The sequence below is a fragment of the Schistocerca piceifrons genome, chromosome 1 (assembly GCF_021461385.2).
Source record: "Schistocerca piceifrons isolate TAMUIC-IGC-003096 chromosome 1, iqSchPice1.1, whole genome shotgun sequence".
Classification (NCBI taxonomy): domain Eukaryota; kingdom Metazoa; phylum Arthropoda; class Insecta; order Orthoptera; family Acrididae; genus Schistocerca; species Schistocerca piceifrons.
The window spans coordinates 719254906-719277980 of NC_060138.1; positions in this window are offsets into that span (position 1 = coordinate 719254906).

Below are 23075 nucleotides of genomic sequence, written 5' to 3' on the forward strand. Positions count from 1 at the left end.
TCATGTGAGCCATTAAACCCCAGTTCGTAATTTATGAGTGATGGTAAATGTTCAGAAAAATATCCGAAACCGTGGTTGGACGACACACAAACCGGAGTTGATGGCTATCCCAAATACAGAAGACGATCACTCAAAAACGGTTGCTTCACGGAAAAGTACGAATACGAGGCAGCGACGAACTGGAAATAGATAATCAATGGTTAGTACACTGCTTTCAAAAATGTTCTGAGCACACATATATGTAGAATACTGCAATTCAGTGATATCTATCAAATATGTCTGTAAGGATGTAAAGCCGGCCGCGGTGGTCTCGCGGTTCTAGGCGCGCAGTCCGGAACCGCGCGACTGCTACGGTCGCAGGTTCGAATCCTGCCTCGGGCATGGATGTGTGTGATCTCCTTAGGTTAGTTAGGTTTAAGTAGTTCTAAGTTCTAGGGGACTGATGACCACAGCTGTTAAGTCCCATAGTGCTCAGAGCCATTTGAACCATTTTTTTGTAAGGATGTAAACAAAGGCAGTGACATGGCAGTATTTCAAATAGCCAATAACAGGAACATCAAAACCGAAACGACGAGACCCTCATGCACCAAATGGGAAGATATGTCAAGAGTAACGAAGCAGCGTGGCGGGTTTTCTGTTTTCCCATACACGAACGCAAATCAACTGTGGGACATTTAGCAGCACATTTGGAGAATGGACAGACGGTTTATTTCACGAAAGACATCAACAGAAATATTGCAAGCGAACCACCTCTGAACAAAACGTTAACAGATTTATACCAACTGTGTCAAATGGATCCATTCGCGGAAACATTACTATATGTTAACATCCCTATCTATAGAACACAACAAGAAAAACTTTCAGCGACGAAAACAAGGAATTTCAGCAGATCATCCAGCAGTGGCGCATTAGGCAGAGTAAACACCGTACATCCGAACACCGCTGAATGTTTCCATCCCCGGATGTAGCTACACGAAACAGGGGCATCAACAAGTATCAAAGATCTCAAGACTTGACGGTTACCTCTGCCAGGCGTACAGAGAAGCATGTCAACGCACAAAAAGCCTCTCTCACACCTTCAGCTGAACAAATTAGCCATAATTCTTACAACATGTAACCCATCGAATCCAAAACAGCTATGGGACTCCTTCGAAGAAAGTATGAGTGATGAAGTATGTGACAAATCCTTAAAGCTCGTCCTGAGCTGATTATCGAATTCAACGACGACATCTTCAATGAAACACTCATTCGCTTAGAAGATGAATGTGTAAATGTTTAGCAATAAACAATCAGACTTTAATACAACTTAGGATTCGAACATCAAGAAAATACGCTATCCGTGAGATACATTTTCAAAATACAAAGGAAGAAACGCTACAACGTCAACGAACTACTTCAATACATTTCCCATAACAAATCATTCATCAATGACAATCAATAAGAAATTTACATCGTTATCATGGACCGGATCGACAACAACACTGGCGGAATTATTTACTTGGACGCACAAGGCGGCTCTGGGAAAAGGTTTCTAATAAATATATTGCTGGCGGAAATACATGATAAACAGCTCAAGCCCTTGCAATGGCACCATAGCCACACTTACAGACGAATTGCCCACCCTGTAACTACCACTGAATATAGTTTGAACAACTCAAGAGCATCTGGACGGGGTGAACTTCTTCAGCAAGCCAAACTTCTGTGACAAAGCACAATGGCACATAAAAAGCCCTGGAATCCATGGACAGAACATTACAAGACCTGCGAGGAAACAATCAAGTGATAAGAGGAGCTGTAGTATCACCTCTTTTCCATTTCGTTTCTTTTGTAAAAATGTTTGAAAGTAACCGCACAAATAATTTATTTGGCTCAAAGACTCATTACGATTGCGAGAGGCAGTTTATCTCTGACTCGTGATACAGAAACTATGTGGACAAAATGTGGAACATAACGCGTACAGTGGACTTACTTCCGATTTAGATTCACAGAGAGTAGGATCGCAGTGGAATTGTAATCAGCGACATTGTTGTAAGCTGCCATTGTGAATACCGAATGCAATCTGAATAATTACGATAACATTTCATCTCATACAAAAGGATATATACTCAAATGTAGCTAGAAAGATCATTTACGAAAAAATATAATTTCTTGAATGGAAAACATACGTTCACTTCTTTGGTTATTTTAACTTCTCTCTTGTCTGTAGCTAGGAACAATAATTGGTGTGTCGCAACTCGTAGGGAACTTTGTATCCTGCGAAATCAGAGGAGCCCGCACCATGGGCTCTATTTCAAGAGACTAAATTCTGAACTTTTCCGAAATTGATACACAACTAGGACACTGATTCCAATGTTGCAGAGTGAGAATGTCATAGCACCAAGACCGCTTCCCCACGGCTACGATTGTGCCTCTGCTGAGTTTAACAATTTTCAGAGATGACGATCGCCGGGATTCTGCAGAGCAAAAGAGATTTTATTCCCCATACTGTCTTCCATAACGAAGGCCAGACAGTATGATTATGAATTGCACTTCTAATAATTTTGTTTTATAGATCCGAGAATTCAAAATCCATGGAGGTATGGAAGGTAATTGTGTAAAAATACTGGAGAAACGACTTCCGTCGCCCAAACGTTTCCTTTCATGTAACGTAGATATTATTCAGTCATAATAATTAATAATAATAATAATAATTAATAATATTCAGTCGTAATAATAATTAATGGGGAAGGGAAGTTAAAGAGCTCTACTCATACTCTCAGGAGTTTTTGACAAGCGCTTCCTGTTGTACCCAAGTCAATATCAGCAGGCGAGATGAATGTATGCTTAAAAGAAACGTAATTATCTGGCCACACATACAAACACTGCGACTAACAGGAAATATGAGAGTTAAAGTATCGGAAAATGCAAAAAATAGCACATTTTGCTCATTAACTTTTACAAAGGTGAGGGCACGTATCCTACAGGCCAGACATTAAACTCAACACTGATTTCTGCAACGTAGCCACTGCTGAAAACGAACTCATCGATCAAAGTTATCGAAACATTGTTCACAACTATACCAGTCTGGACTAGTTATTTGAAAGGAGAATTTTGGCAACTAAAAATAATATTGTCGGCGATATCAACTTTAATATTCAAAAGAAAATTCCCGGTGAAGAGAGAATATACAAATCGGTCGACACTATTGAGAACGTTGAAGAAAGGTTGAACTTACCTACAGAATTTGGTAAACTATTTGCAAATACACTACTGGCCATTAAAATTGCTACACCAGGAAGAAATGCACATGATAAACGGGTATTCATTCGATAAATATATTATAGTAGAACTGACATGTGATTACATTTTCACGCAATTTGAGTGCATAGATCCTGAGAAATCAGTACCCAGAACAACCACCTCTGGCCGTAATAACGGCCTTGGGTACGCCTGGGCATTGAGTCAAACAGAGCTTGGATGGCGTGTACAGGTACAGCTGTCCATGCAGCTTCAACACTATACCACAGTTCATCAACAGAAGTGACTGGCGCATTGTGACGAGCCAGTTGCTCGGCCATCATTGACCAGACGTTTTCAGTTGGTGAGAGATCTGGAGAATGTGCTGGCCAGGGCAGCAGTCGAACATTTTCTGTATCCATAAAGGCCCGTACAGGACCTGCAACATGCGGTCGTGCATTATCCTGCTGAAATGTAGGGTTTCGCAGGGATCGAATAAAGGGTAGAGCCATGGCTCATAACACATCTGAAATGTAACGTCCACTGTTCAAAGTGCCGTTAATGCGAGCAAGAGGTGACCGAGAAGTGTAACCAATGGCACGCCCTACCATCACGCCGGGTGATACGACAGGTTCATCGTTGTGTACATCATCGCAGGCGATCCTGTCTGTGATGCAGCGTCAAGGGTAACCGCAGCCGTGGTCTCCGAGCTGATAGTCCATGCTGCTGCAAACGTCGTCGAACTGTTTGTGCAGATGGTTGTTGTCTTGCAAACGTCCCCATCTGTTGACTCAGAGATCGAGACGTGGCTGCACGATTCGTTACAGGCGTGCGGATAAGATGCCTGCCATCTCGACTGCTAGTTATACGAGGCCTTTGGGACCCAGAAAGGCGTTCCGTATTACTCTCCTGAACCGATCGATTCCATATTCTGCTAACAGTCATTGGATCTCGACCAACGCGAGCAGCAATGTCGCGATACGATAAACCGTAATCGCGATAGGCTACGATCCGACCTTTATCAAAGTCGGAAATGTGATGGTACATCTTTCTTCTCCTTACACGAGGCATCACAACAGTGTTTCACCAGGCAACGCCGGTCAACTGCTGTTTGTGTATGAGAAATCGGTTTGAAACTTTCCTGATGTCAGCACGTTGTAGGTGTCACCACCGGCGCCAACCTTGTGTGAATTCTCTGAAAAGCTAATCATTTGCATATTACAGCATCTTGTTCCTGTCGGTTAAAGTTCGTATCTGTAGCACGTCATCTTCGTGGTGTAGCAATTTTAATGGGCAGTGGTGTAACAGTAATGGCACTACACTGCTTTCGACATAAAATTGGATCTCTGATCGTAATACTCAGAAATCTCAACTCACCAAAACTATGTAATGAAACAAGTGTGATCGTCAAACAGCTATCGCATAACGTCATCGAAGACGAACTTATGACTGGAAAGTACAGAGGACACACACTATTTACGTCCAGAATACCACTGACCTCTATTGAACTGTATTCCAATTTGATAGCCTGCAATTTCCAATCAAATTAACCTACAGTTTTACAATTAACAAAGAGCAAGAACAAACGTTATAATATTGCGGTATCAACCTCAAAGACTCCTGCTTCTCTCATGATCAAACAATACATAGCTTGCTGTGGAATAGGAAATTCGAAAATTTTTTTAGAGATATACCCCGGATAACAAAATGAAAAATGTTGTTTATAAACAAGTATTGTAAATGGTTTAAAAATTTTAATGAATTTTTACCCTCTTATACTTTAAAGTTTATCCTTTTATTTCAATTACCACAGAATCTCATATAGATTACCTGAGCGAAGACGGGTCCACAGCTGGTAAATTACATCAAACGGCTTGATCTCCTCCGGCTTCTGAGTGTGCAGTGAGAGTTAAATGTTCTCAGCATGGTGCAGCAGGGGCAGAGGTGACATATATTTTCAGCTCTAATTTTTTATCTTTTTTTTCTTTTTTGTAGCTACTTGTAGCACAATAACGTTACTCAAGTGGCAGTTCGACCAGAAGAATAATTTTCTTTATACGATGAATCATGTTGACTCCCTTTCCTCTTACACACTGCCCGCTTCGTCAACGTATGTTCGTAGCCGCTGTATAGCGGGGCGTGGTGGTGGTGGTGGCGCGATGGGGGAAGCGAGGCGTTGCCGCGGGAGCATTGAGCTGGGACCGGTGATGATTGGGTGCCGCCGCCCTCTCTCTCGGTGTCGAGGGATCACGTGGCTCGAATTTGGGGCGAAGCGTATTGACTTAGAAAGAGTGCGCGTGGGCACACAGCCGTTTTCTTTGTGTAGAGTTCACCCAAGTGTTCCGGAGCTGATTAATTTGCCATGTGGTAATCTAGATGCGCATGGTAGCTGATTCGTGAGAGCAGAATAAGTCCCTTGTTACTTGTCCATTTAGAGTGAATTTTGGCTCCGAGAAACCCAAGTCTTGTTTGAAATGGGAGATTAACCTTTTATAGTGAGAGTGAATGTTCTGGCCGTGTAAGAGTCTCATTGTCCCGTCTGTCTCGCTCCCAGTGTCTTTGTAAATCAGGGAGGAGCGAAGTTGGGCTGCAGAATTCTGGCTGGATAGGTTTCGTAGTTCATGTTCAGCAGCACTTCTGAAATTATTTTCTTTTGAGATGCCCACAGTGCGTGTGTACTATAATGATCACTCAGCCTCAGCCATAACGCTGAGCGCCGTAACTGCGGCAGTGTTGAGAGTACAGTGGTGGGTGACCTGTACTTAGACGCGCCTTTAGTCAGTTCCACCGTCACGGACAGTACGGCAGGTCGCCTTATGGGACTACTGGACCGTAGTGCCTTCACAGCTGTGCTTCTACACGCCTAGCTGGCCTGCATCATCTTCGTCGAGGAGGTCGCTGCTAGCCAAGTTATGTAACTGTAATCTATTAACCGTTTCATGTAACTGCTGTTTTCTTCATTCTAAAGGCCGAAGCAGTCAGTGGAGTTCGCCACTCGCTAACTTACGTAATTCTAATCTAGTAACTCTTTTATGCAACTGGTGTTTCTTATCATTCTAAGGGCGTAAACCGCCAGTTATTCTGTGCCAGTTTGGTCCCTCTTGTTTCAACAGTGTAATGTGTTTTTAAACTTGGACAAGCTTTTAATGACTATTGGAAGCTATTCTCATTGTAAACTTTTCATTTTTTTGTTTAATAGTTTATTTTCACTACTGGCCATTAAAATTGCTACACCACTAAGATGACGTGCTACAGACGTGAAATTTAACCGACAGGAACAAGATGCTGTGATATGCAAATGATTAGCTTTTCAGAGCATTCAGGCAAGGTTGGCGCCGGTGGCGACACCTACAACGTGCTGAAATGAGGAAAGTTTCAAACCGATTTCTCATACACAAACAGCAGTTGACCGGCGTTGCCTGGTGAAACGTTGTTGTGATGCCTCGTGTAAGGAGGAGAAATGCGAACCATCAAGTTTCCGACTTTAATAAAGGTCGGATTGTAGCCTATCGCGATTGCGGTTTATCGTATCGCGACATTGCTGCTCGAGTTGGTCGAGATCCAATGACTGTTAGCAGAATATGGAATCGGTCGGTTCAGGAGGGTAATACGGAACGCCGTGATGGATCCCAAAGGCCTCGTATCACTAGCAGTTGAGATGACAGGCATCTTATCCGTATGGCTGTAGCGGATAGTGCAGCCACGTCTCGATCCCTGAGTCAACAGATGGGGACGTTTACAAGACAACAACCATCTGCACGAACAGTTCGACGACGTTTGCAGCAGCATGGACTATCAGCTCGGAGACCATGGCTGCGGTTACCCTTGACGCTGCATCACAGACAGGAGCGCCTGCAATGGTGTACTCGACGACGAAGCTGGGTGCACGAATGGCAAATCGTCATTTTTTCGGATGAATCCAGGTTCTGTTTACAGCATCATGATGGTCGCATCCGTGTTTGGCGACATCACGGTGATCGCACATCGGAAGTGTGTATTCGTCATCGCCATACTGGAGTATCACCCGGCGTGATGGTATGGGGTGCCATTGGTTACACGTCTCGGTCACCTCTTGTTCGCATTAACGGCACTTTGAACAGTGGACGTTACATTTCAAATGTGTTACTACCCGTGGCTCTACCCTACATTCGGTCCCTGTGAAACCCTACATCTGAGCAGGATAATGCACTACTGCAAGTTGCTGGTCCTGTACGGGACTTTCTGGGTACAGAGAATGTTCGACTGCTGCCCTGGCCAGCACATTCTCCAGATCTCTCACCAATTGAAAACGTCTGGTAAATGGTGGCCGAGCAACTGGCTCGTCACAATGCGCCAGTCACTTCTGTTGATGAACTGTGGTATCGTGTTGAAGCTGCATGGACAGCTGTACCTGTACACGCCATCCAAGCTCTGTTTGACTCAATGCCCAGGCGTATCAAGGCCGTTATTACGGTCAGAGGTGGTTGTTCTGGGTACTGATTTCTCAGGATCTATGCACCCAAATTGCGTGAAAATGTAATCACATGTCAGTTCTAGTATAATATATTTGTCCAATGAATACCCGTTTATCGTCTGCATTTCTTCTTGGTGTAGCAATTTTAATGGCCAGTAGTGTAATTTAGCAGCCCTCCCCCCTTGTCTTGTAGTATCTGGGGCTGTAACGGCTCTGGGTTTCTGGACGTTGCGCTTGGTTTAGCCACAACTGACTGTGCTTGGTAGGTGCTAAGATGCAAACAGATTGGTTCTAGTTATTCCTTGTTTTGTCATGTCATCGCCTGTTGGGTTCTATTTATCGTGTTTGGTGTCACCATTCAAATGTAGTAACAGAAAAAGCATGTAATCTGCCTATCGTGACTTAAACCTAGTGCTTAAGGGGCTTCTCTCTGCCGAACATTCTGGTCGTGCGTTATTAAATGTGTGCGGGGTATGCTTCTTTGATACTTAAATGGGCGAAAAAGGGAAAATAAAAGGCCACACCACCAAATATTAATTTATTTCTTCACTCACTGAGTTCTAAGGTTAGTTACGACGTTGGAATTTGTTTCTCGTTGGAGATAGAGATAGCGCCTATTTTAAAAAAAAATTCTATAATTCTAAGTTTCATGGTTTTTTTAAATATTGGGCCGACCCGGAGAGGCAAGACTGTAGCTTCTTGTCAAAAGTAATGGAAAATTGACTCATTTGCGCCCGTTAGTTTTCTCCCAAGCTGCGTAATTTGTTAAAATATATACAGTCTGTAGTGTAAATGGCAACATTTGGTCGTAATTTGACACTAAAGCTTCCCGTTTATGGGCATCTCTATAAGGAACTACAATTTGATAAAATGCTTGTTTCATTTTAAAATTGTTTTTGGTATCCAAGCTGTTGTTCGCTTTGATTTTTTTTTTACCCGCTGTTTAACGTATTTGTTGCTGATCTAAGAAATTGTTAGTCTTAGTGTTCTTTTAGTGGTAATAAAGTTTGTAAAATCTTGATTAATGTGTGCTTATAATCCTGGTTTAGTCTTTTTCCGTGTTTGATTTTGGTTAAGCCCCACTCTGAAAGGTGGCATTTCAATGATCGTTCAGAGCATGGTTTTCTGGGTTAAGATAGAGAATTTTCTCTACTGACCATTCAGCATTTCCTGGGTTATTACTTTTAGTCATTTTATTATGCTGTATTAGCTTATTGTAATTCATTGTTGTAATTGGTTCTGTATTATTTGCAGGAGTATTGCCAGGCGTGGCGTCACGTCGTTGTCCTGGAATTTTCCTTCTTAAGAAAGATCATTTGGCCTGTGAGGCCAGGAAACAACTCCCTTCTGACGGAAGTGTCACTAAAATACTGACTCGTTTGCGTGCAGCCTTGGACAGCACCGTGGACGCCGTAGGCGAGGCAGGTAGCTGCTTGCGCTGCTACCGTTTCGGCCTTTTTTCTTGAAACTAGTCAGACCACCCGTAAACAAGTGTATAAGATCCAAGTCCAACTAATTCCCTGTATCTACTGTTTGAGTGACGTTCAGCAGTTTAAACTTAGTTCGGAACAGGGTCAACTCGCTCAAGATTTGCACGCGCAGGTGCGGGATTTACAGGTTTGTGTAAGCAGTTTTGGTTTAGAGGGGAACGGTCAGTGTTTCGTCTTGGAAGGTGCTGATCATAACAACGTCTCTTTTGTCTATCCACTTCATAACCGTCTGCTTGCCTCTGTACCCTGTATGTAGTTTCCTTTCTTCAGTTTTTCCTTTTTTACGAAGTCAGGGAACCCCTTCCTTTCTTGCCACATTGTGCCGACAACGTCGGTGTTATTGCTGATTGGTATGTCTATCAAATCTGGACTGGTGTACCAGCTAAAAGGTAAATGCAGTGACCTTTCTCAGGTAGATAATGTGTGTAAGCCCCAAAACAAGACCGAGCGAGGTGACACAGTGGTTAGCACACTGGACTCGCAATAGGGAGGACGACTGTTCAAACCTGTCTCCGGCCATCCTGATTTAGGTTTTCCGTCATTTCCCTAAATAGTTTCAGGCAAATACCGGGATGGTTCCTGTGAAAGGCACGGTCGATTTACTTCTCCATCTTTCTCTAAGCCGAGCTTGTGCTCCGTCTCTAATGACCTCGATGTCGACGAGACGTTAAACGCTACTATCCTCCTCCTCCTCCTCCAAAAGAATGAGAGGTTAGTGTTTCTTCCAGATAGTGGCGTCCTTTCCAGCGTTAAGAATAAAGTCCCAAACATACACGGAGCTGCTTTCCCAGAGCTCGTAAAATATTGATGCCGAATCTGCTGCGCTTCGATGGAATAAATTGCTCATTCAAACCGTCCTTTCTAAAGCAATAACGATTCGTCAACAGTCATGTTTCTTTCTGGCGTATATAATGATATGAATTTACTTCGCAAATGCTCCACAATCGTATGAATTTTGAGTAGTTTTCTGCTGATAGTGCCTAGCAGATCACACAAGACATTGTTAGCAAAGTGGAGGATTTTCAATAAAAGATAAAACGGCTTTTCACTCATCAATTTCCTGAAGAAAGGTGTGTCAACTGATTCTCTCTTTGAAAAGTACATATTGTCTTATGGTTTGTCAAGAGTTCACTGAAGCATGAGCATTCCAATAAATGTTTTTGCCCCATCCCTTGTAGCATCCTGCCAAATGCGAACCATTGTGTGGGTTGCTCAATTGTGATAATCTATGAACTGTTGTGGATATATTACTTTACACAAAGCATCATTCACAAAACAAATAAAACAACTCATTACATTATATTGTTTTAGAGGAACAACTGTACCACTACTACCATTGAACAAATGTTTATCGCGAACTGAACTAGCACGCACAAATGCGTTAGGTACCACCTGCTGCACTAGCGTCTCGTCGTCAGGTGTTTCTGAATCGGTCATTTTCAATAGCCTCAACATCCTTATCTTGAAAACTGTCTCTGAATTTTCTAAAAGCAGCTGCTCTGTCACCGAAACTGATAAGACTTCTTTTCGCCATTGCGAAAGATCACTGACTAACACGGCTGTAAAAGCAGACGCTTTTGCGGCTGCTTCACAGGACATATATTGCCGACGCGCGCTTGAGTGGAAAATGTTATAACTAGCCTGAGAGAGATACCGTGTAGTGGATGAAGCTCAACTGACACCACAGTTTCAACTGCAGGCCGATAATTCGTCATCCCATCAGCTACTAGCCATAGAATGCAGCGGACGGATATATCTGTCCAACAACAGTGAATTTACAGAGCGTGGGCGTATACATCCGTCATGTCCACTTAAAAGATTAATAACCTTCGTAAGAAAGGGATTGTTTTCCATTAGGACAAGAGTCATCAGGCATACTTTGAGGCGGTTAGATGCCATTAGTAATTCCTCCGTTTTGGCTATTCCCCATTTTGAGCACCAGATTGTTATCCAAGCGGATGCTTCTACTTGTGAAATTGCGGCCGTTCTTCTGCAAGAACAAAACGGGGAGCAGCGTTCCATAGCTTACGCTTCTAGGACGTTGTTGTCTCCTGAAAGTGAATGTTCCGTGTACGCACGGGAAGCATTGGTAGTCCTCTTTGCTCTTGAGAAATTGAAATTTTATCTCGGGCACACGGAATTTCCCATAGAAGTGGATAACAAGCCCCGAGTTGGGTTCTGGCACGTACCTGGAAGACTTGGCAAATAACCTCTGGGGGATTCTGATGTCCACCATTCGTTTTACGGTCAGTCATATAAGGTTCCCCGACAATCAGATGGCGAATTCCTCAAGCCGCATGTTCGAAGGCAGGCTCAAGAATCACTAGGATCAGGGGAGGGGGAGGAGTCTTCGAAGGACTGGGCAACAGGGGCGTTGACGGGGGTCCGTGAACTTTTCACTGATTTGAAGATGGAAGCGAGGCAAGATCTTAACTCTAGAACTGTTAAACGGAGATATCTGGGCGAAGCCTGGACAATGGTCTACTTTGTTATAGCCGCCGCGAGCACGAACCTAATATTTGTTTGCCCATGTAACTTTTCGATCCTGTATTCCGCTACTTTCACGATACTGTGACGGGTGGCGAGTTGGGTATTCGTAGAACCATTGCTAAGTTTAAGGAACATGTTACTTGGCCTGCCATTTATAAAGATGTCCGGAGGTTGGTGGGGGAGTGTGAAAGCTGCAAGAGTGCTAAGCCCAATTCTAACTCACTTAAAGAGCTTTAGCATTCGACTAGGGACGACCGTTCTATGGAGAAACTTTTTATTGATTATATAGGATCCCTCCTTCACACTCCTCCTGGTAACAGGTACGTTCTGGTGGTTGTTGATGTTTTTCCCGTTTCTGCTGGTTGATTCCAAGCAGCAAGGTTACGGCTCCTTTGAACATTCGCCACCTAAGTATTTTTTTCCATCTATGGACCACATAGGGCACTTGAGTGACAATTCTACAGTTTTCACTTTCAAAGTGTTTAAAAGATTTCTTTTGAGAATGCCGTTAACCATATCATCACCACTCCATACCATCCGCGACACTTTCTTGTGGAGCGAGTGAGTCGTAATTTGAAGGCAACACTGATCGTTTTTCATGGGAGTTCTCAAAGAAAGTGGGATCTTGCGATAACCTTGCTTAATTTTGCGTTCAATATGTCCCAATATGAGCCTCATACGACCTTCCCCGTCCTTACTCATATTTGCTATTCAGGTTAACTCCCCTTTATCTAACTTACTGTCTATTAACGATCTTATTCTGGAGCAGGTTAGTCTGGAAATTATTCAGCAGAATAGAGAATAACCCTAACAGCATAAGTAACTGAACGTCTAGCATATTATCAATATTTTTGATCCAGTTAATCTCTTACCAGCTCATACACCCAAAAATTTTGAATATTCTGCCTTCGTATAAAAATATGTATTCATTGTTGGTGTTATGCCATTCACTCTAGAAACCGTATATGTTGTGTTTTATCAAACTTTGCGCCAATTTGTAGAGAACCACTTAACAATTTTCTGAAAGGAATTATTTACAATTTCTTCATTCAGTTCTTGTTTATGATGTGTGATCATCAAAAAGAACAATCTTTGCAGGTCATTAGTATATATTAAGAACAATAAGAGACCCACGATTGAATCCTGTTGGACCCCATTCTTGTGCCTCCCCAATTTGAGAAATTTTCTGATTTTTGTGTGCCATGTGAACTGTTGCTTTCAACCTTCTGCACTTTTAGAGTTTAATATGAATTAAACTATTTGTGAACTGTCCCCACTTGTATAACAACATTTAAGATTATGTAGAAGTATTATGTGATTTACACTACGAAAAGTCTTGGAAAGATGACAAAAAAATCCCAATGAGTGACGTCCAGTTATTCAGAGCATTTAATATTTGATCAGCGATAGCTTATATAGGATTTTATGCTGTAAAGCCTCTCTGAAAACGAAATTAACATTTTGTTAGTACCTTATTTTTGCAAATATATGAAGCTGCTCGTGAAGACACTTCTTTGTCAAGATTTTTGGATAACGCCATCATACGTGAGATTGGCCAGCAGTTGTTGGCATAATAAGTATCCCCCTTTTTATGCAATGGTATAATAATATTTCAGTCTGCCAGGAAAAATGCCATATATCTGTGAGCTACTATATACATACCAGAGAATCCTACTGATCCGTTGTGAACAAGCTTTTAATACTCTGTTGGAAATGTCATCAATTCCATGTAAGCTTTTACTTTTGTATGAGTTTGTTTTCCTAATTTCAGAAGGAGAGGTGGGTATAATTTGAATTTTATTCAATTTCATAGACATTGCCTCTTCCACATATACCCTTTCCTTTCCTAATGATCATCTGGATCCTGTTTTCTCAGCAACATTTAAAAAATAATTAAAAATGTTTTCAACTTCTCACTTTTTGTTAATAAACTTCACATTAATCATGGTGGTAATACAGTCTTTCTGTGTTCTCCAGTGCCCTGTTTCCCTTTAAACAATATTCCAAATTGTTTTAAATTTATCATCAGATAAATTTATCATCATATCAGATATAATTCACATTCTTCTGAACTATTTAATAACTTCCTGTAATATAATACCGTAGGCTCTGTAGTATTTGATTTTCTGGGTCATTTCTCTTTTTTGATATTAGATACATATCCCTTTTCCAGTTACAAGATGTCACTGTTTCCTTATGGGAACTATTTGCAAATATACTCCCCAGTGTATAAGGAAATGACTTACATGTCAAACTAGGGTTAGGTTCCTGGTACACCTCATCTTCAGCTAACTGCTGCAGATTTTCCTTAAAATTTGCAATTGTTAAATCATTAACTGGATACACCATTTTGGAGGACTGTTTTGTACTACTGTATGGAGATGTGCCACACCATAAGTAACTATCCATGATGGTTAGAAAGATTATTCTTAATAGGATAAATATTTATTTGATTAAATTTATCTTGGTCTATGAAAATATTATCTAGAAGTGTGCTGCTTTCCTGTACTATCCGAGTAGCAAAATTAACTGATGTCAAATTGCTAAAACCGAGTAGTACTTCAAAGTCGTTCATTCTCTCAGACACTTTCAGAAAATCTACACTGAAATCCCCAATAATAATAATATACTTCCCTTTGTTTGAGAAATAGTACATAAAGGAATCCACGTTTTTCAGAAATACCTGATACTTTCCCAGTGGGGACCTATACGCAATTACAGTTATAAAAGTAGCTTTATTTAATTTAATCTCACAAGCACAAGCTTCAATATGTTGCTTTATACAATATAAGTTTCGATAATTTACACAGTATGATAGCTTTGAGCAGTGATAATACCGCTCTAGAAGTTTATATATGCGAGTGACGTCCAGAAACTATAACCATAAATGGAAACATCGAGAAATATAATGTAGAGGTTCTAATGTTACTGGTTGAACAACGCAATGAAGCAGTTTGGCGGCGGTAGCTTATACAGAGTTCTGGTGGCATTGCTGTACTAACAACTGGATGAGCCTGTAGATTCAGCAAGCGAGGATATTCTCTCATAGTATGCGAAGACAGAATCGGTATTTAATACGTATTCGTATCCCAAAATTTGTTCTGCCTCCTCAAAACCATGCTGGTAGGCGTCTCTACATCCGGCTCTCTCCACGATAACTTCTCGAGAACTTCTGGTGTGTAGACTCTTCAACTGATAAATGACTTTCCTGGCAGCGGACATTTAAGGGCTACAGGCTTTTTGCGTTACAGTTAGTGTAACAATAAGCTGTAGCTTTGCAGCAGACTTCGACAGATGACAAAAACACACAGCTCTGGGCGCAGCACACTGAGTACTTAATTTGTACTTGAATACATCAAAAGGTAATTCGATGGTTGATTTATGTCAGTTGTTCTCTACACATCTGGCTCCCTGCCTTTGCTGCCATTACTGCAGTCAACGATTTAACGATTGCAAACTTCAGGGAAAGGCTACAGCAGTTAGACTGGGATGAGGTGTACTGTGAACCTGATGCCAATTTAAAATATAATTTATTTCATGACACTTTTGTAAATGCATTTGAAAACTGCTTCCCCAAGAAAATAATTAAGTAGACTTGTAAGAAACCATGTAACAAACCATGGCTTGCTAAGGGTGCAAAAATATCTTGTAATGGGAAATGTATAAAAACTACTGTGCTATATTAAGAAAAGTTATTAAAAAATCCAGAAGTATGTGTATCATGTCTGAAATCAGCAACTCTGATAATAAAATTAAAACAATTTGGAATACTATTAAAAGAGAAACAGGCCAACCAAGAGCACAGGAAGACAGTATTACCATCAAATTGAATGGAAACTTTATGAACAAAAAGTCAGAAGTTGAAAATAATTTTAATAATCATTTTCTAAATGTTGTGGATATAGTAGGATCCAGGTTTCATTAGAAGATGCTAGGCTGTTAATGGAAGAGGCCATACCTATTCAATCTGATACAATTGAAATCTTACCCACTTCTCCCTCTGAAATTAGAAAAATAATAAACTTGCTTAAAAGCAAAAACTCACTTGAAATTGCTGGCATTTCCAGCAAAATACTAAAAGCTTGTTCTCAACAAATAAGTAAGATTCTCAGCCACCTGTGTAATAGCTCTCTGGAACAGGGCATTTTCCCTGATAGACTGAAATATATTATTGTTACACCTTTGCATAAAAAAGGGGATAGATCTGATGTCAACAATTACTGTCCAATCTCCCTTCTAACAGCTTTATCCAAAATTTTGAGAAAGTAATGTATTCAAGAGTAGCTTCACAAATCTGTAAAAATGAAGTACTAACAAAATGTCAGTTTGGTTTCCAGAACAGAAAATGCCATATATGCTTTCACCAATCAAATTTTGAATTATCTGAATAACCAAACACCACCCATTGGGATTTTTTGTGATCTCTCAAAGGCTTTTGATTGTGTAAATCATGAAATTCTGCTAGACAAGCTCAAGTATTGTGGCATGAGTGGGACAGTGCGCACACGGTTTAATTCGTACCTAACTGGAAGAGACAGTTGAAATAAGCCGTTCTCATAATATGCAAAGATCAGCACATTCCTCAAACTGGGGAACTATCAAGAATGGGGTTCCACAAGGATTGGTCTTGGGTTCTTTGTTGTTCTCAATATATATTAATGAGCTGCCGTTCTATATTCATGAAGATGCAAAGTTAGTTCTCTTTGCTGATGATACAAGTATAGTAATCACACCTGACAAACAAGAATTAACTGATGAGATTGTCAATAATGTCTTTCAGAAAATTACTAAGTGGTTCCTTGTAAACGGACTCTCACTGAATTTTGATAAGACACAGTACATACAGTTCTGTACAGTAAATGGTATGAAGCCATTAATAAATATAGGCCTTAATCAGAAGCATATAGCTAAGGTAGAATATTCAAAATTTTTAGGTGTGTCTGTTGATGAGAGATTAAATTGGAAGAAACACATTGATGATCTGCTGTAACGTTTGAGTTCAGCTACTTCTTATGCAATAAGGGTCATTGCATATTTTGGTGATAAACATCTTAGCAAATTAGCTTACTACGCCTGTTTTCACTCATTGCTTGCATATGGCATCATACACTCCTGGAAATTGAAATAAGAACACCGTGAATTCATTGTCCCAGGAAGGGGAAACTTTATTGACACATTCCTGGGGTCAGATACATCACATGATCACACTGACAGAACCACAGGCACATAGACACAGGCAACAGAGCATGCACAATGTCGGCACTAGTACAGTGTATATCCACCTTTCGCAGCAATGCAGGCTGCTATTCTCCCATGGAGACGATCGTAGAGATGCTGGATGTAGTCCTGTGGAACGGCTGGCCATGCCATTTCCACCTGGCTCCTCAGTTGGACGAGCGTTCGTGCTGGACGTGCAGACCGCGTGACACGACGCTTCATCCAGTCCCAAACATGCTCAATGGGGGACAGATCCGGAGATCTTGCTGGCCAGGGTAGTTGACTTACACCTTCTAGAGCACGTTGGGTGGCACGGGATACATGCGGACGTGCATTGTCCTGTTGGAACAGCAAGTTCCCTTGCCGGTCTAGGAATGGTAGAACGATGGGTTCGATGACGGTTTGGATGTACCGTGCACTATTCAGTGTCCCCTCGACGATCACCAGTGGTGTACGGCCAGTGTAGGAGATCGCTCCCCACACCATGATGCCGGGTGTTGGCCCTGTGTGCCTCGGTCGTATGCAGTCCTGATTGTGGCGCTCACCTGCACGGCGCCAAACACGCATACGACCATCATTGGCACCAAGGCAGAAGCGACTCTCATCGCTGAAGACGACACGTCTCCATTCGTCCCTCCATTCACGCCTGTCGCGACACCACTGGAGGCGGGCTGCACGATGTCGGGGCGTGAGCGGAAAACGGCCTAACGGTGTGCGGGACCGTAGCCCAGCTTCATGGAGACGGTTGCGAATGGTCCTCGCCGATACCCCAGGAGCAACAGTGTCCTTAATTTGCTGGGAAGTGGCGGTGCGGTCCCCTACGGCACTGCGTAGGATCCTACGGTCTTGGCGTGCATCCGTGTGTCGCTGCGGTCCGGTCCCAGGTCGACGGGCACGTGCACCTTCCGCCGACCACTGGCGACAACATCGATGTACTGTGGAGACCTCACGCCCCACGTGTTGAGCAATTCGGCGGTACGTCCACCCGGCCTCCCGCATGCCCACTATACGCCCTCGCTCAAAGTCCGTCAGCTGCACATACGGTTCACGTCCACGTTGTCGCGGCATGCTACCAGTGTTAAAGACTGCGATGGAGCTCCGTATGCCACGGCAAACTGGCTGATACTGACGGCGGCGGTGCACAAATGCTGCGCAGCTAGCGCCATTCGACGGCCAACACCGCGGTTCCTGGTGTGTCCGCTGTGCCGTGCGTGTGATCATTGCTTGTACAGCCCTCTCGCTGTGTCCGGAGCAAGTATGGTGGGTCTGACACACCGGTGTCAATGTGTTCTTTTTTCCATTTCCAGGAGTGTATTTTGGGGTAATTCATCACTGAGGAATAAAGTATTTATTGCACAAAAGCATGTAGTCAGAATAATAGGTCGAGTTCACCCAAGATCATCCTGCAGACATTTATTTAAGGATCTAGGGATATTCACAGTAGCTTCTCAGTAGATATACTCTCTTATGAAATTTGTTATTAACAACCAAACCCAATTCAGAAGTAATAGCAGTGTGGATTACTACAATAATAGGAGAAAGGATGATGTACACTATTCAAGATTAAATCTAACTTTGGCACAGAAAGGGGTGAATTATACTGCCAGTAAAGTCTTTGGACACTTACCAAATAGTATCAAAAGTCTGACAGATAACCAACAAGTATTTAAGAAGAAATTAAAAGAATTTCTGAATGACAACTCCTTCTACTCCATAGAGGACTATTTAGATACACATTGAGAAAAAAAAGAATAAAAACCGAACAAAAAAAGTTGTTATATTAACTTAATTATGTTGTTAAATTCACTTAATTATGTCATGTAATGGAAAATTTGACTCGTTCCACATCTTTACGAAATATCGTATTCATGAGCCATGGAACTAGTATTAATCTAATCTAATCACGCGTATTTCTTCCCAAAATATTATATTAACGCTAAATTTTGGCCCTACAGACTTCAAAAGAGTGGTGGAAAGTGACACGCTAATTTTGTGACCAGGTGAGATACGTATGTAATGAAAGTCAAAGTTACCATAAGTTCAAGTGTTTTCAGTAAATTCTCCCATAAAACGAGTTCTGTAGTTACACTGAACTATAACGTGAAGATGTTTAATAACATCATATTTGTAAGTAGGCTGTTTAGGTTTCTATGTAAGTAGGCTGTTTAGGTTTTTATGTTGGTAACGCCATATAGCGCTCTATATGAAAATCACTGGCTGTGCTGTGTGCAGTCTGTGGCTGGTTTGCATTGTTGTTTGCTATGGTAGTGTTGGGCAGCTGGATGTTAACAGCGCGTAGCCTTGTGAAGTTGGAGGTGAGCCGCCAGCAGTGGTGGATGTAGGGATTGAGATGGCGGAGTTTCGAGAGTAAATTTGTAGGACTGGATGTCATATATATATATATATATATATATATATATATATATATATATATATATATATAATGACTTTTGAACACTATTAAGGTAAATACGTTGCTTGTTCTCTATCAAAACCTTTCATTTGCTAACTATGCCTCTCAGTAGTTAGTGCCTTCAGTAGTTAGAATCTTTTATTTAGCTGGCAGTATTGGTGCTCGCTGTATTGCAGTAGTTCGAGTAACGAAGTTTTTTGTGAGGTAAGAATTCATGAAAGGTATAGGATATTGTTAGTCAGGGCCATTCTTTTGTAGGGATTACTGAAAGTCAGACTGCATTGCGCTAAAAAATATTGTGTCACTTTAATGAATGTCTGAGTACATTCAGTTTTGCTTAGCTGTTTGAAAAGCAAATAATGTAAGAGGTTTATCAGCATAGTAATTCATTAATTTTTCTAAGGGGACGTTACATATGTCGACCCTTAGCCGAGGATACCTCACTGGAATCTTCTGATTTTTTTTTCTAGTTTGTGTAATTAGTGTAGCCATTGTTTATTGCTAGCGCATAATTGTAGAGAGAATTTGCTTTGTAGTTGTAGTTTTCATTGTTGTACAGTAAAACAGTTGTGACATGCATGTAGATTTGCACTAAGTATTTTGCAGCTGCGCTTGCAATTAACTAGATATTATTTTCAGTGCTATGTTAATGTGTTCTCTTATTTTACTCTTCCAATTGTGCTTTTCTGTGTAATCGTGTGAAACATTGTGACAATTATGGCGTGTGAAAAATGAAATATTAAGCTCAAAAGTGAACTGAGAAATGACGGTGAAGACGATAGCAGTGTATCAGCATCACCTTGTAATGAATTAACTAATAGTCAACATAGTAATTTGGTAATTGTGCATAGGGAAATGGAGCGGGTGGCAAATAATGGTGTAGACTGGGAAACAATTAGTGAACAGTGAAGCATTATCAATCGGGAATGACAGGACACAATCTTGCAAATACTGCAGATTCAGGTTCTGGGTCCTCACCGTTTTCTCAAATAAATCAAGACACAATTTTCTGCTTGTCAAAATGTGAATGTGCAAATGCAAATGCATTGCCGAAAAGCATAGAGGAACATATTCCAGACACAAATACATTATTATTGTAATTAATGCAACAAATGGAACAAAATCAGTGACAAACACAGCAACTGTTAGACACAATGGATCAATATCTTCAAAAGTTAGACACAATGGAACAAAGTCTTCAAAGGTTAGACACTACGCTTGAACAAACACGTGAAGATTTAACTACTGAGTTACATAACATCGAATCTAAGTGCCAAAAAGTCTGTAATGACGTAAAAACACAAATTTGTGAGCATTTTCAACCTATTTTTACGCGGCATGAAAATGCATTACAGAATCACGAAGCAGCCATGAAAGAACTGCAAACCATTGTTCATGAAAATCACGAGACCTTGTGGGCTAAAATTGACTCAGTTACATCTACCGATTCGATTACGCTACTTGCAAAAACTCAGGAAAACTTAAAGGACACAGCAGACACTCTGAAAATTGGTTCTGAAAGACACATGGAGAAAATTAGTTCATTATCTTCATTATCAGAGATAGTAGTCGAACTTTCGGATCAGCTAAATAATTTATCTACGAAGGTGGATGATAATCTGAATGACACAAGACCAGTAGTCTTTCATGATACAGAAGAATACGAACAAATTAGGAAATTCAAACAAAATCAGAATCAAATTAATATGCAACACCAAAGAAAATCCGGGAAGTACAAGATCAGTTGACACAGGTAATACAAGAATTACATATTTCAGAGGACACTCACGCTCCAATATGGGAAGAGGGACACAGAAATATGGGACAGCCACAAAATAGTGACACAGGGCACTTCGGAAATTATGAAAGAAATTGGCAAGGTACACCGAATTTGTGATTGTGTTCCTCCCAACTGGTCATTGGAGCACAGGTTAGAATTTATGTGTGGCTACTTAGAGAATGAACCAGCTGTAAGAATGCGATCGGTCATTCACGATTGTCACAGTGAAGGAGAATTTTATCATGTCTTCCTCTCAGAATATTGGTCTCAAGCTACACAAGACCGAGTAAAACATAGCATCATAATGATGAAACATTTCGAACAATCTGAATTTTCCAGTCTTGTGAAATATTTTGAAGACATGTTGCACAAGAATCAATACCTGTCAAACCCATACAGCTCTTCAGAACTTATCAAATTGCCTGAACATTTACGACATATTATTTTGGCAGGACGTTGCAAAGATGACATTGAAGCTTCTCAGGGACTCTTACAAGAATTAGAAATTGACACTGATAATCGCGGGATGCGAAAAGAGAAACACAGCAATTACAGATCACATCCGTCACAATTCCGTGATGACAGAAATAATGACTGGACACGACAAGGCTATTCTTACAATGTAAATCATGACCAAAACAGACACTACCCATATGACAACCGTTCGCAGAGTAGTAATAAATACAGAGAAAGATCGCATTTCCATAGTAATGAATGTGACAGAGACAACCAAAGAAACAGACAATATGGGAACCAAAACAATTATTATCAAGGGAGACAGAATAACTTCAGACACAACGATCCACCGTGCAGTGATAATTCAGGGAGAAATTCTCCACCACTTACCCTACAGGAAAAAAATTACAGAAACTACCGACATGACGATAGACGATATAATCGTAACGATAGATCAGAATGCAATCAGAATTGGCGGGATTCAAACAGAGCAGGGCACTCTCGGCAAGGTGAATTTATAGAAGTTAGACCTCCAAATCCCAATAACGACGCATGCCAACAAAGAGACAGACAATGACTCGCACCACAGGCAGCCACGAGCGCCGGCTAGCTCAGAGAAAATAACATAGATGTTAACGTTGAGAAAAATTTTAGCATTCCTTACCGAAGTATACAACATGATAATTGCTTTGAAGTTGAAACTCTGCATGCTAGGAAGAGTAAAGGATTGCACCACATTTCACATGTAAAACCGTTTATTGAAAGATAATCTGGTTTTTAACTTAGTCTTTGCCATAAAATTTTTCACTTCACGCTACTAGTACATGTTGTCACACTTAGAAATTGTTATCATGCAACAATGTTTTGAAGCTAACTATCCAATCTAGAACCTATGGAACATATTTAGAGAGTAATTACCACTGCATTGTGATAGTGAACAGAGGACACAGTGTTACTGTGTGTGTACATTCTTGTTTGTTAGTTGCACGATTACGTAACGACTATAAGGCTTACATACTTGTAACATATACTGCTAATGAGATTTTAATGCAACATTTTGGTTTACTTGAAAAGATATTCTTTATTTGAAGTACTTTCTGTGAGATTAAAGATGACTTAGTATTTGGTTTCTTTGAAAGCTACATAATTACATCACGACGCTACTAATGTGTGACTCAATTTACATTGTTGCTTTTGTGCTGTATCTGCTTTATATCTGCACAGTTTTTCTGAATTCTTCTGGAAAGTAAAACATGTTTTAGTAGTAACTTTTGTGGTATAGCTACAATGAGACAGCCTTTTTTGTAGCACAACATTTTTGCTTACAGACGACGATAATTACGACACTTGTCACACTTTTTACCCTTAAGTAATGACAGAGATTGTCTTACAACAAGACGCACAGTTTAGCGCTACAGTACACGTATTTGAGTGACTGATTTTGTACTTAAAACATTTATGTTTAAAGATTTTTGAATTACAATGATACAAAGAAAGTTTTCCATGATACATTTCATAGGGTATAAATACATTAACCTTCAGGTGGTTACACGCTTACTT